This window comes from Ischnura elegans (genome assembly GCF_921293095.1).
Source record: "Ischnura elegans chromosome 13 unlocalized genomic scaffold, ioIscEleg1.1 SUPER_13_unloc_3, whole genome shotgun sequence".
NCBI lineage: Eukaryota > Metazoa > Arthropoda > Insecta > Odonata > Coenagrionidae > Ischnura > Ischnura elegans.
The window spans coordinates 4,262,790-4,279,019 of NW_025791659.1; the positions used below are offsets into that span (position 1 = coordinate 4,262,790).

Below are 16,230 nucleotides of genomic sequence, written 5' to 3' on the forward strand. Positions count from 1 at the left end.
TCCCCGTTCCTCTACATAAGTCTTTGTGAGATTCGAGTTTTTCTACGTCATGGTAATAAGTTAGACACCGTTTACAAATAAAAATTCTAGTTTTATGTCTAGTAATTTGGGAGCGCACGAGTCTTTCAAAATTCTTTATCCAGCAATAGTGAGCAGTTGTTTCGTTGGTAATGTAGAGGAGGTCGCGATGATCCTCAAGCTCATAATCTACAATTTTTATAGGATACACATTGTTTTTATCATCTAGTCCAAACACATTAATTGAAATGTTATTGTCACGCTCGAATTTAGGGATATCCTTCAGATCTACTGGGTAATCAATACAGTTCCAAGTATAGGTCTCCCGAAATTCCTCACAATCGTATTTTGAAACTCGTTCGGGATGATTGGCTACATATTTTGCCCATATAGCATACTTAAAGCAGTATTGATCATCATTTTTGACATTGATAACGGATTTCGTATGCTTAATTTTTGTAGGTAACTCGATGAATGTAGAACCTCGAAGAGGGGTGTACTTGTTAATACGAAGCTCTAAACCTATAACTTCAGCCAAAGTCCATCCTGACCCTTTAGCTTGAAATTCGGACTTTTCTTTTAAAAGTTTCGAAAATTTCTCGTCCATAATCTCATTTAACTGATCAACAAGTAGGACTCGTTGATTACTAGTCTTAAATGAGGTATTCAGCTCCTCGTGTTCTCCCTTTTGAAATTTGCAAATCAATACGAGGTTGAACTTTATACTCCTGTTCGTCCTTGTTTGCTCTCTAATTTTCTCAATCAACAGATTTTTTATTTTACCAAGAAAAGTTACAACGTCCTGAACATCCCCTTCGGGAGTTATCCAAAATGTTTTTAGCCTGGATCTAATTGCCGATTCGATTTCATTGAACCCTCTCCCTATTTGCTCGTTAATTTTCATCCGGTGTGCATTGGTATTCTCATGAGGCATAGCCTCATCAATGTTATAGAAGATTTCGCAGTAAGGACAAAATTTTCTACCATTTGCTTTATCTAATGCATCTTTCATTTCATGATAAGTTTCCATGTCATCAATGCTTTCGTTTTCAAGGGCTACTTTTCTGTAAATGCACGCTAACGCTTGTTCAAGTTCTTCTTTAGTTCTATATGTATTGTTTTTAAAGTTAAAAATGATGTCTCTAATAGATGTCATGATTAATGTGAGAAATCTGAAAAAATAGAGAAAAGTTTAGCTAATTCTTCGTCTTGGATCAGATGTAGGATTATAAAAACGTTCAATTCTAACCTCGTAACGAATGCAATCTACTTAAAATCTCAATAAAAATAAAATGGTAGTGTATTCTGCAGTGATTACTTCCTCAAGGTAGTATTTTAAGGTGGGAACTTGGAATGTCTAAAAAGTTAGACTTACCAAGATCTAGATGGCGATGATGTTGTCTTCGTTGAGAGCAGATGACGTTGTCTTTGAGGAGTAGTCACCAAGAGGAAGTTCTCGGATCAAATGACGAGATTGCAATGAATGCTTCCGTCTTCGATCGGTATTTATAAAAGGAAATCTTCTCCTCCTACTCTTCAGCGGATGGCTGCCAAGTGGGTTGAGAAGACTGTGAATGATGTCAGCTGCAGAGGTATTCCAACTAAGTAGAAAAAAAACCGAGGTCAATCCTCACGGATAGATGATAAAGTTATGCATTTCCTTACACCCAAATAAGGTAAGGAATGCGCAAAGCTGCTACTGAATGACGCCAGTAGTGTGGAAAATACCTAGCTCAATTCTCCCCAGGTGGATTGCGAAGTCATTCCCTATTTCCTTTCACCCCAAATAAGGTAAAAAATCCACAAATAAGGGAGTTATAGACCATCGCAGGAATTATCTCCAGAGTAAAGGGGTCACATCCTTGGAGTGAGGTGATTTCTTTTGCATACAAAAGATGAGTGGACACTTACTCATCAACATTAAAATTTAAACTATGGTCTTATTTGTTCAAATAAGGGAGTTATATACGGTCGTAGGAATTATCTCCAGAGTATAGGGGTCACATCCTTGGAGTGAGGTGATTTCTTTTGCATACAAAAGATGAGTGGACACTTACTCATCAACATTCAAATTTAAACTATGGTCTTATTTGTTCAAATAAGGGAGTTATATACGGTCATAGGAATTATCTCCAGAGTATAGGGACCACGCCCTTGGAGTGAGATGATTTCTTTTGCATACAAAAGATGAGTGGACACTTACTCATCAACATTCAAATTTAAACTATGGTCCTATTTGTCTAAATAAGGGAGTTTTAGACCATCGTAGGAATTATCTCCAGAGTATAGGGGTCACATCCTTGGAGTGAGGTGATTTCTTTTGCATACAAAAGATGAGTGGACACTTACTCATCAACATTCAAATTTAAACTATGGTCCTATTTGTTCAAATAAGGGAGTTATAGACGGTCGTAGGAATTATCTCCAGAGTATAGGGGCCACGCCCTTGGAGTGAGGTGATTTCTTTTACATACAAAAGATGAGTGGACACTTACTCATCAACATTTAAATTTAATCTGTGGTCCTATTTGTTCAAATAAGGGAGTTATAGACGGTCGTAGGAATTATCTCCAGAGTATAGGGGCCACGCCCTTGGAGTGAGGTGATTTTTTTTACACACAAAAGATGAGTTGTCACTTACTCATCCACATTCAAATTTAAACTATGGTCCTATTCGTTCAATTAAGGGAGTTATAGACGGTCGTAGGAATTATCTCCAGAGTATAGGGGCCACGCCCTTGGAGTGAGGTGATTTCTTTTACATACAAAAGATGAGTTGTCACATACTCATCAACATTCAAATTTAAACTATGGTCCTATTTGTTCAAATAAGGGAGTTATAGACCATCGTAGGAATTATCTCCAGAGTATAGGGGCCACGCCCTTGGAGTGAGGTGATTTCTTTTACACACAAAAGATGAGTTGTCACTTACTCATCAACATTCAAATTTAAACTATGGTCCTATTTGTTCAAATAAGGGAGTTATAGACCATCGCAGGAATTATCTCCAGAGTATAGGGGCCACGCCCTTGGAGTGAGGTGATTTCTTTTTACACACAAAAGATGAGTTGTCACTTACTCATCAACATTCAAATTTAAACTATGGTCCTATTTGTTCAAATAAGGGAGATATTAAAGATTTTCTTACAAAGATACCTGCTACTAACCTATATTCTCCTAATACCATCATTCATATATTGGCCCACCGAATCTAAACTATTTGCTCTATCAAATTTTTTTAAACGGGGTTGTTCCTTTACTAATCTCCCCGAATTTTAGAGGAGAAAACGGGAGTACTAGGACCAGGATTTCTACCATACCCTAAGTATCCTAGGATACATAAAAAATTTCATCCTGTTTTTTGACCGGGAGTCGAAAGGGGGTATTGAGCATAACATGCTCATGAATTTTCTCGGTTCCAAAAGCAATAGAAAAAATAGGAAAAAATCCGAAAAACTCAGTTTTACGGATCATATTTACCTTAAGCGGCAAACTCCTTCGGCGTCCGGGTCTCCGATGATTCTTCCGGAATTCAATCAGAATTCATAAAGAATTCCTACAGAATTCACTTCTTGAAGACCTACTCGATGATTCAGTTGGACCGATGGAATCAGACTAGTTCTGAGACCGCTGGTGATTTTCTCAGTGGCTGCACGGCCTTATATACTGCTTAGAAGGTACCGTGGAAGGGGCAAATCTAGGCGTAACCTACCCATCCCACTTGGATCGCTTGGAAACGACTTTCACTTATAGCCTTGCCTCCTAGGCGTAACCTACCCATCCCACTTAGATCGCTTGGGAACGCCTTTCACTTATAGCCTTGCCTCATACCATAGACAATATGTGCAGTTTTGTGGAGGGTTCTGAAAATGAGTATTTATCGCTGTGGTGACAAATTTTTGGAAATGCTAAAGTATTCTATATTAAATTTGATGATGATAGGAATTTGAATGGTGATCATAGCATAAATATTAACAAAGTTATTGCGATTTTTAATAATCAACAATTGTTTATAAGACAAGATACTATTTATCTTCATAACTATGACTTGTATCGAAAAAGTGTTAGAGATATTTTTTACTGATAATTACTTGCTCTTTCACTTAAGAGCATTTATTTTCAAAAATGTTCAATAACAAAGAAGTTAGAGGTGTAATTTCGGTTATTTCCGATGCCGAGACGGGGAAATACGATTCACGTTGCAACCGCACGTGTTTAGACCTTGGTAACTGCCAATGGGAACATATCCAACTCGAGTGGGAGAAGCTATGGGCTCGGCACGTGTCTGGAATTCACTGGGAGTGAAAGGGAACGCTTAATTTGACCTTGTCCCAGACTCCCCAAATCCTGACTACTCACGTGCCCCCCCCCCTGGATCCGCCTATGTGATCCATAGTGATTTTTTTGCATCTTTAACACCATTCTCATCGGATTATCCGCAGCTTTAAAATCCAACATGAACCCATGATAACCGTTTGATATAAACTATGAAAAATTGCTCCTGTAGATTAATGAGATCCACCAGAAAGTTCAACTAATACTTATATGCTCTTCGGTGGTTATTCATCCACTAAAAAGTGAAGAAGCGACTATGATAATTTCTTAAAGCGGTATTTCACTTTGTCTTAAGGAAGATGAGTTTTTTTAATGATAAAAGAGAGCCAAGAGAAGTTCACATTATGATTGAGGGAGTGAAGAGAGAGCTGGTGTTTCCTTGAAAGGAGGCAAGTTGAGAAGGAGCAGCAGGAGATGGTACAAGTAGACACAGGAATGGAGTTCATTCGTGGAATAGGTGGAAGGGCCGAGGCATAAATAGAACCGTGCAGATGTACATCTTAACCCTCCGCCAGGCACAATGGATCTGACAGGCACAGCGACACTTTGTTTTTATTTTTCCACAAGACTAGACGGCATAGACCATAGAGCATCTGGAGAGGGCGTTAGCTGAAAAAAGTGAAGCCAGCAGAAACCTGTTTACCCGATGCGCTTTTGTTCGTCCGCCATGTTCCTTTACCCCGCTCGCTCGTTTTCCCATAAAGGTACGTGTTAAGGAAATCACCTAATTTTCAGTATACCGAGGCTGCTGAAGCATTCTGAAGGTATGCTGATATTCTAGAATTCATCTTAATACTGGTATATTAATATCTCCGTTAAAAATTGAGTATTTAGCCTTGAAAACGACATGTTTATTCAACCTTCGCAGATGAATTGCTGCGCGGCTTACGGATGCATCAATTGCCCTGGTAAAAAGATACCTGGACTCACATTCCACCGGTAAGTTGCAAAATAGTCAATGATTAGTAATATCTTTATCATTTGCTTGAAGTGCATGGTCAACCTTGTTAATTGTCTATGTATGTGCCGCGTGCAGCAGGTGGACTCATGTGCGGCAGTGTACTGGTTATTTGTTACTTATCCTTATCAGTGCTAAAATTGTATTATACTATGTTGAATTTTGTCATGAGTGATAATGCTTATCGTAATGAAGTAAGATATTTTAAAAAATATCCGTTCTTTTTCGGAACTCTTTTCATCCCTGCGTACCATCGCTGGTGAACATTTTTGTGTATTGACGTAATGGTTAAAAAATTTTGTGCCAATTCGCGGTACAAGTTGTGCGATGTGAGTGAATTTCGTGCTTCATTGAACTTTTGGTGTTCAGATATTAGGTATATTAAGAGCGGAGATACGCATGGCACTCTTAGCCACTGAAATTCGACATTAATTAAAAATCATAACACATGTTCACGGATTTGTGGTTCTCAACCAAGCATTGGCAAATTAATGTTGTTTTCTAAAAATTGTGGAAATTAGATCTAAAATGCAAAATTGTTAAGTCATTATACTGGCCTTACAATTGTGTCTCATGTTTTGAAAGGAATGCTTAGCAATATTTCAAGTATCGACCGAAAAGTTATTATCATCATTAGCGATGACCAGTAACAGCACTTACTCAGCAAAAAAAGAAGAACACGAACTTCTTCCTCTGTTGATGGGTTGATATACAACTTAATTGATCTTATTTAGAAATAAAATGCTCAGTTATAAAAATATTGTAGTAAAAGCATAAGTTGATATGTATTAATGAACCACTTTACGTGCCCCGAGTGTTTTTTCTTGTTTCATAGCCCATTCATGTCACATAATCTCTTAGAAAGTGGAGGGAACATGTTCTAATTAGTTTTTGCTGAGTTACAGCAATCTCTGGTTAATATCATTTTTCATTTAGCTCTTATTGTTCATCTTTTTTTGCTCGTAGGTGTTGTTTATATTTGTTTTTGTGATTACAACTTTGCTGAAGCAACAGCTCCTTTAGCTATGCTATGATCAAGTTGGTGCCTCTTTCATTTTTTTCAAGTTAGTGCCCCTTTCATTGCTTCTTTGTGAATGTGTTCATCATGATCAATCATGTGTTCGTCTGTTTTGCAATTTGAAAAAAAAAGTAATTACCCTGTATAAGGCGATGAAAGTTTGTGGCACATATGGTGGTTTCCTACTAACTACTAGCCCAGAACTCATGATCTATCAATGAATTTCCTCCTTTGACTCTACATATCTGTCTTTCGTTACAATTTTCGCTTCAATTTTAATCAATGTGAATAACACTCATTAAGGTTAGGGGAAGGTGTTGTACCTTGGAACACTTGTACCTTGGAACATTGAAGATATTTAGTACTTACCATGGCATCTAGTGGGAATGGTTTGAACTATGTGAAGCTACCTCCAGTAGATGCTCAATTGTTTTGAAATGGCTGCCTGATGTTTACAAGTTTTGATGTAAACTCCAGTTGAATTTTATGTGGCGAAAAAGTAATTATTCAGAGATAGTATTTTCGATTGACTGAATCTTCATCACGATTGTTAGTGAATTTTCATCTAGTTGTTCTTAAACTGTAAGTATAACTGTGTCTATTACTACTTATTTTAATGTTAATTGTTGTAATTTATATGAAGAAGTCGGTGTTTGGAAATGAATGTTGTAGTTGGTGTACCTCTGAACACTATTGTTAGTGTACCTTGGAACATGTTCCAAGGTACACTAACATGAATCATTTTTGTAAATTACTTACTAAAGACAATTATGATGAAGCTACATACCAGTATCTATTTTGTTTTAGGTTAGGCCAGAATATGCCTAGAAGTAAAGAAGGTAAGAAACGATCAGCAGTTGTAAAAGAAAATATTGAATGTGCAGTTATGGCAGTCATAAATGGTGAAATGTCATTGCGGCAAGCATGTGCAGATTTTACAGTAAAATTGGGAACACTACACAGACATATTGAAATTCATAAACAGTCAGGTTCAGATGTGTATAAATATGAAGCAACAAATGCAGTAAAACAAGTTTTTAATATTACAATGGAGGAGGAACTGCTTGACTACATAAAGCAGGCAGCTCTTCTGCATTATGGGTTAACGAAATGGGAGATACGGGAGCTTGCATACCAGTATGCTAAAGCAAACAAAGTTAAATATCCTCAACAGTGGGATGAAAACCAAACTGCCGGAGGTGAATGGATGAGAAATTTTATGAAGAAACATGAAGCTTCGGTTGCACTTCGGAAGCCTGAAGCAACGTCTCTTGCTCGATCAACAAGCTTTAATAAATTCAATGTACAAGCATTCTTTAAAAATGTAAAAACTGTTCTGGAAAAGCATGGTCCATTTCCTGCACATCAAATTTACAATGTGGATGAGACAGGGCTATCAACGGTCCACGTGTCGCGGCTCCAGCGACACTCTCGGTTGCGAGGGAGACCTGGGATCGGGTGATCATGGCGTTTAGTAAAGGAAAGGCCGGGATAGGAATTTTAAAACACCCGGAGGTGCGTTTATTAGTATCAGAAAGTTACAGGGGGGGGGTCTGTAAGGACAAGCGAGGTCCGCGGCTGCTGCTTCCGCGTGGCTGGGTCCGGCTCTGTCCGGAACTGCCTCTCTGGGAATCTCCGTGGATCCGCGACAGCTCTGGCGGAGTTCCGGCGTTGGCGGCGGGTCCAGGCGCTACGGCGGGGTCATGGGCCTCGTCCTCCGTCTGCTTCCGCGGGTGATGACCTCAGGCGGGCGGCGGTGTCCGGGGAGAGGACCCTCTGGGACAGCGTGAGCGCTCCTCGCGGAGGGTGCGAGTGCGGCGCCGGTCCACCCGCAGTTTACGGGGCATCCGGCAGAGTGCGGCGCCGGTCCACCCGCAGTTTACGGGGCATCCGGCCGATTGAGGGCCTGTGGTAGGAACTATGAGGATATGCTCGCTCTTAGTCCTAGCTTCGGCCTCCTCAACCCCGACTGCCTTCCATGGTCCGGGCAGCGTCTTTTATATCCAACCCTGGCCTCCCTCCGTCCAATGAGGGTGCTCCGCTTGGTCACGAGGTGACGCTTTCGAGCAGAATGGGATGGGAAGGTTCGTGGTGTGAGAGCAGGTGTTAGAGCAGGTGTGCGTTTAGACGCGGGAGTGGGGGAATCGCGTGGTGTGAGGGGAAGGCAGCGGGCTGGAGTGGGGAAGGTGAGGAGATGAGGGGAGCGTTCCGGTGGAGTGGGGAGGGTCACGTGGTGACGCGTTCTTCACCGGGGGCGCGTGTTTCAAGTGGGTTTTGCCCATGTTATTTGCAGCACAACACACGTACCACCGAAAATTGTGGCTCCAAAAGGCATAAAACAGTTGGGAAGTATGACTTCTGGAGAAAGGGGACAGAATGTGACCATGATTGCTGCAATTAACGCTGTTGGGAATCACATTCCTCCTATGTTTGTGTTTCCGAGAGTAAATTTCAAGGATTTCATGTTAACTGGAGCTCCAGTAGGTAGCATAGGAGGTGCTAACCCATCCGGGTGGTCCAATGAGAGTCTATTCTTGAAATTTTTAGATCATTTCATACAACATGCAAAGCCTTCAAAAGAGGAACCAATTCTCATGTTCCTTGACAACCATGATAGCCATGTGAATATCCCAGTTATTGAGAAGGCCCGAGCTTCAGGAATAATTATGATCACATTTCCTCCACACACTTCACATAAACTTCAGCCTCTAGATCGGACAGTTTTTGGTTCTTTCAAGATGCATTATAATAGGGCAATGAATAACTGGATGTCCTCCAACCCAGGGAAATCTGTGTCAGTGTATGATGTTGCTCAATTGGTGGGCAGAGCATTTCCTCTTGCTTTTACTACCAGCAACATTCTGAGTGGTTTTAGTGCTACTGGCATCTCGCCACTGAATGAGGACATTTTTCAGGAAGATGAGTTTCTTTCCTCGTATGTCTCAGACCGTCCCGATCCAGCACTGAATCCAGGAGAAAGGCATGAGCCACTGCAATTGGTGAGTAAACCTTCAACAAGTGAAGAGCCTACAATCTCACCAGTGATGATCAGACCGTTTCCAAAGGCGCTGCCTAGGAAGGGGACTTCTAAAGGAAGAGCAAAAGGAAAATCTAGAATTCTAACAGACACACCCAACAAGGAGGAAATTGCAGCACAGAAAACAAGTGGTATCAGTAAGAAGAAAAAGCCCGTTAAACGTAAGTTGATAATAGACGATAGTGGGGACGAGTGCGAACAGGTGATTTGTCAAGATTCTTCATATAAAGAAGTGAGTGTGCAAGAAATACTTGAACAAGATGCTGAAGACAAAATCGAAGAAAATGCCATTGCAGTGGGTATGGGAGAAAAAAGCATGAAATATGTTCTTCCTCTAAAAAGTGTTGTTCGTGCAGTGGCCCAGTCAACACAGTATTCGTAATGAGGTCTTATATGAACTCATACGTTGGACTCCTTTGAGATTCCACATTAAGAGACATGAAAGGGCCTTTAAGACCTCACACTTCATGAAGTCACATGAATGATTTCTTTAAGACCGCATACTTCATGAAGTCTTGAAGACCTCACACTTCATGGGGTCTTCAAGATCACACACACATGAGGCCTGAAAAATCAAGTCATGTATATGTTAATGAATTATAATTTCAATCGTAATTATATATTTCTGCGTGTATAATATTTTTTCTTCTTTCAATTAACTCTTTATATTAAGAGATGGGTTTGTAAACTTCTCCCTCCGATTCTATTAAATAAGCTGACACTTCCACTCTCCGCTAGGTCCGCCATTGTGTTGTCGTGTTATTCTACTGCCTTGAGCTCAAACGTCTAGTTTATGATTAATATCGTGTGTACTCCATGGCCTAGTTCTTGCTCGTGTTTTTCCTTGTGTCTACGAACGTGAATCAGGATCCCATCGGATCTGAGATCGGCACGAACCTTGTGGACATCATGATGTGTTACGTGCACGGAGACTTGGAAGGTAAGTTTCAATGATTTTATGTGTCCGATTCTTTATCCACTTGTTAATGAGAAAATCCATTAATTATACTATTTTAAAAGCTGGTTAAGTTCATGCTTATCATTGATTATCGGTAAATATATCCATGTAAAATATTTAGGTGGAACACGTTTTGTAACGTGCCTTTGTTGTTGTTCATGTTTCATTTCATTCATTCATCGTATCCTTATAAATTTGCTGTTATCGCATTTTAAATTATCTCCGCTAATATACACTATCTCGATCATATCTAGTGCGTGGTCAAGCAATGTTTTTATTATCTCGGGTTCACAAAACAGTTTTCCCAAAGATCATTGAAGTTTATAAACTCAGTTCTCAAAATCATGACGTAAACAAACAAAAGTGCTAACCGATTTATAATTTGCTTGATTTCACTTCGTAATGTAACTTATGGAACGATAAAGCATGGAAATAACGTACACCATGTATTTAAGTTAACTTCTAAGAGCATTACAATGCAATAGGAATGTAATTATAAGTGTAAGAGTTACTCAAAAGTAGTTCACTAATTCGGTTACTCCTAAAATAAACCAAGTTAAAACGGTCATCTTCGGTGCTAAAACCGGCCCTGGGAGTATTTAGGGACTGCTAATGAGATAAATAGTCTTTATCTGGTTTATTTGATGTTATTATGTTATCAATTATAACTCTCAACAAACTTAAGTTCAATGTTTTTTTTGCAGCCTCTCTTATGAAATGGAACCCGACATCAGCAAGTAGTGTCGCCTTGGAGAGAGTGGAGAGGCAGTGGCTGTATCAAGCAGAGCCCGCGTAAAGTATGCAGAGAGGAAGAATTCAAAAACTCGTGATGTTTGTTTATTGACTTAATATTATGAAGAATAAATTTATAAATATCATGAAGTTGTCTATTCCATTTTTTTTTCTGCCGTATTTCCACCTATGGTTCTCATTAAATGTATTATTTTGCTTTATTTTAATTGGATACGTCGGGTACTTATGTCATCGGAGAATTTTCTTAAATAAAGGTGCGTTAAGTATTTAGAAATCTTAATTAATGGGCTGGTAGGGGCCCCGGCGTTTTTGTAGGCTATTTCAAAGCCATCTATCGGAATTATTACGAAGTGGGTAATTTTTCTGGTTCTCCAGGTAGTTCCATTATCACACACGTGGAGGCGCCACATTTGCGCCTATATCATATTGGAACTGTTATAGGAGTCCTATAAGACCTCTTGACTGAGCTCCTTCAGAGTCGTGCGAGACCGCGAAAAGAATTCCCATACGAGTGCATAAGACCTCACGGAGACATCATTATGAGGCCATTTGGGACTCTTTTGTAGGAGTCCTACAAATTCGTCAGACTTCTTTATGACCTCATGCATGAGTCATACGTGTTTACTGGGGGGGCAGTTTGTAGCAGTTACATATGATAACGAATTGTATCCTGGGAAAATAATCAATGTTAATGATGATGGGGCAACCATTAGCTCAATGACAAAATCAAAAAAGTCATGGAAATGGCCAGAGAAAGAAGACATTTTAATATATCCATGGGAAGATATTTTAGGTGGTATTAACTCTCCAAGGCAAATTTCAAAAAGAGGATTTTTTCATGTACCAGAATTAAACTCAATGAATTAGGACATAACGTTTGCTAAATGTTCACTTAGTATTTGTATGAGTATAGATGTTTTCATATTAAAAGATTAGATGGACTGCTAATACGTTTGCCAGATTTATACAAGCCATGTTCCAAGGTACAACATGAGATGTTCCAAGGTACAAGAAGTCACTGTACCTTGGAACACATGTCATTGATATCAAAATTAAATGATTGCATTAAGGATCTGTTTATTATTTATCTGAATGGCATTTAGAAAACATATACAATAGTGGTACCAAAGAATGGAAACAGGCAGAACCTCCGACCTCTCCTTTAAAGTATCAAAATGATTAAAAAACCAAAATCTGTTCCAAGGTACAACACCTTCCCCTATTGCTTACGATGCAATAAACAATCTATTTTAGGCTATATGTACACTATAATTATAGGTGCACACATATGTCACACCACTACAATACATAGCAAACAAAAGTATGCACCTATTTTGTACCACACATGTGCACCATAATGTCAAGTTACTCAAATACTAGCTTGCAAAAATTCTATTCATTACTTTCATTGTTTTGGCATTAAAGGGTGACAAAAATATTGCCAATTTTAGACAACATTAAATGGAATAGGATTATTTTGTATATGTGTAGTAAATTGTTCCCAATTTGATAAGGACCAACTCTGTTTACCACCAGTGTGGAAGTGCGGTGGCCTAGTGGATAGACCATTGGACTACTGCTTGAAGCGTGACACCTTTTGACACATCCAACAGAAATTCTTGCATTTTGTGGTGGTCAAAGAAAGTAATCAGCCCTCCTATTCTGAATATCTTGCATTCAATCACTTCTTTAATTAGCGACGAACTTCAAACGAACTCGAAATTGAAATTTCTCATTCATTGTTCTCCTGATGAAGTAGAAACTTAATTTTTCATAAACATCTAGAGGTTTATCTTGATTGGTGATGCTAAGCATTTGATATATCACACAGATTATGCCCATTGAAATTTTCAAATAATTCCTATTTAGGTGTAATATAGCTAAAGCATTTATACATATATATAATTGCAGGTTCAGCTAATCCAGTAGCCGATGTAATTGAGGGTGTATGAACGTACAAAAATTGGAAATAATCCCGCAGGTGTGGTGGCCTTCATCATGTATTCATAATTCTCTTGCCAATCTGAATATATCTTAATAGAATGTTACATCATGTCTGCCTGAGATTTATTGTTAATTTGGTTACTTTGCATTAATTGTATAAATAATCAGTTTCAATAGCATTGTTTAATCATTCTGGAAATCTGAAAATGTAACATTTGATGGGTGTGTGCATTATATAAGTTGGAAAATGGGAATTGTTTTCTTTTTTAATACCTCCTTCAACGATTCCATTTAACACAGCTGTTACCCACTGTGCATGTTCGTCTGATTACGGGGAAGGAAAATAATTTATAATTTGTCAGCACTTGCAATTCATCAGACCCATCCTCAATTTCTTAAGACAGTATTGTTTTCATGGCAGTTTACTCGGAATTGTAAGCGAAATCTCTTTCGACCTTGTCTCATAGATGATATTTTACTTTCCTAATGCTCAAATTTTTCCTTTGATGAGGAAGCCCTTTTGATTAAATGACTATGAGGTTATTAACAGTAGTTTCGGAAATGATTTACACTGTGTAACACTTAGATATTGAAGTTACATATCCGAAAAAAATTTCCGGCGATAAGAATCGAAGCTCGACTTCGCTGTGTTTAAAATTTTCTCATCAATACTTTTTGTAGAGCATTCATAAGTAATGGTAGGCATGATTCCCGATGTAATGTGTTAAGTCTTGCTAAACCATATTATTTTCCTAGAGTCACGATTTGTGTATATTTTTGACGGATTATTAGCCAAATAAAATCTTGTAGTGCACGCAATAGCAATTAAACGTGATTATTATCGTAGCATTCAGTGTCCTCCCATTCCTCTCTCGTCCATTTATCCTTTTTTATTTACTTTCATAATTGAATTTGGTTTGAAACATTCTATTGTAAATATCAGAAGTTATATTCTTTAAGGGTTCACATGAATTCATCAGATATTTTTCAGCTTACAGCCGAAAATTAGTTGCTATTGTCGCAAGTGACTTGTCGTGCGTCATATTTTTAATTTGCCGCACCGTGGTTGAATCGTCTATTTCATCCAAAAGATGCATTTTTTCCGGTTTTATATTCAACAAATAATCTTCGCTCATCGGTGGGAACGGCTTTTTCCGGCGGTCAGTAGGGAAAATATTGAGTTTCCTTTGACGAATATGCCATAAGGAACCATGTATTTCTGCTTCACCGGGGGTAAAGGAATATGGCGGACGGGCTGAAATGCCACGCCCCCCTGGCTTCACTTTCCTACCGTGGGAGGGGTAGCTAACGCCCTCTCCAGATGCTCTATGGCATAGACCCTTGATGCTTGCAGTAACTTTTTGTTTTGAAATGCTCTGTGCAGCCTATTACTTCTCAAAGCTGACAGAAAAGCCTGAGGCGCCGACTCCATGGGGCCTGAGCCTCCTCAAAACTTCATTATTAGTGCGAGGAAATCTGTCAGGGACGTTGATTTTCCCCGTAGTGACCAGATATCGAGTTTCAAGTTATCCAAGTACTAACGTTGATCATATGACTCTTCCAAAATGCTTAAAAAACTTAAATCTCACTACTTATAAAATTTCTCGGGGCAAGATTGGGCCCCCCAAATATTTTTTGTAAGTCGGCATCCCTGAGAAAGGCTGCATATTTTTCAGCATTACAAGGCAAAGTAATAGCACAATAAAACAAAATTAAAGAATTATTTGATAAATTAGATAGAAAATGAAGAAACACTGATCTTGAATGCTTCATTACATTCCATAAAATAAAAAATTATAGCCAAAACATCACATCAAATCGCACCTTGCTGGATCAGTCCGGGGCTATATGACTGTGTCTGAAGGGGTATTTACAAAGTAGATAAGGCATAAATTAAGTGTTTCTTTGCACTAATAATGGTGCCTTACACTTACTTTAAAGGCATACCACTGAGCCATGCCATGAGTGAATGTTTTTTTTGCTTTCGTCAGGCACACTGCACCTGACGGAAGGTAAATTAAGGAAAGCCGAATAGCCGTGTAAGTAGGCAGGGTCGTTTATTTTGCTTCTTGGCAGTTGGTTTCAGATTGACGATGGAGCAGATATGTGAATAGGACACCACCAAAATGTGAGCAAAAGGGTTGGGAAAGTATTGGGTTAACAGTGAGAAGGTCATGGGTTCAATGCTAGCACACAACCACATGTATTCCTCTTCGAAAATTTGAAACAGGGTTATACAATTCTTTCATAGGGGTTAGTTTTCTTAGTGTTTCACTTTTGGACAAAAACTTTTTAAAGAACTATCAACAATAGTGGTTACTCTGAGCTTTTCTTGGGCATTGTCAAATTCTTTTTATTTACCATACTTATGAACCGTGCAGACATTCAGCTTGTAAGGAAAGCCAAGTAGCCGTGGTAGTTGGCTGGGTTAGACTGTACTCCCTAGTAGTTTGCTCACATAGATGATACTGATTACACGACACAGAAGGAGGTGTATTTATGAAACCACAAGAGCTTATGCAGCTGAACAGCTAGCCACAGGTCTTATACGCTTGAGCAATGCACTGGCACTGAGGTGTCCCCACAGATGGATTGTACTGCTCAATATTGACTCCCATGAGGCATTAGTTGCTTTTGGCTTTCTATGTATACTCCTCCATAGATTTCATTTTTTTCTGGAAGAATGGAAGATTTCTTGTGATCGGTGGCTTATGATGGGGTGCATGTCCATATTTTACCCAGTGGTTGGGGTAAGGGATGGGCACCTAGTTGAAATCAAGTCCCAAATCTGAGGGATGGAAGTAACAGGGTAACTTCACCCTAAAGAAGAATTCTACACAGAGAGGTTTCAAGCATTTTAATGCCACTCTTAGCACATAGAATGTTTTCCTATCGTAGGCACTGGCAGGAAAGGCTTAATAATAAGTAGTTATTTTGGTCGAGGGAAAATATGGCATCTTTCTTAAGGTCTTAGAAGCATGCAAAAATACATAATGTACTGGAATGATAGGCTTCAACTTACGCAAGGAAGCAATATCGGAGCACAAATAACACTACAATAGTCATTAAGATAACTGCTCCCACAGTTGGATATGCATTGGTTATCCTGTTGGAAATGTATACCCTCTTTTACCTTCATGCTATTAAAAGTATTTGAGCTTAAGGAGAATACATTTTTTAAATAACTTTATGATCAATGGCTACATCC

General features: G+C 38.9%; 1 long non-coding RNA gene across 1 annotated transcript; it reads right to left on the minus strand.

Annotated features, from left to right (window-relative positions):
* Positions 1 to 1,155: 1,155 nt before the first annotated feature.
* On the minus strand, positions 1,156 to 3,533 carry LOC124172948. Its single transcript, XR_006868327.1, has 3 exons — positions 3,500 to 3,533; positions 1,394 to 1,619; positions 1,156 to 1,190 (listed from the first exon to the last, which is right to left on the minus strand). It is a non-coding gene; the product is annotated as an uncharacterized LOC124172948 (long non-coding RNA).
* Between the last annotated feature and the right edge of the window lie 12,697 nt (positions 3,534 to 16,230).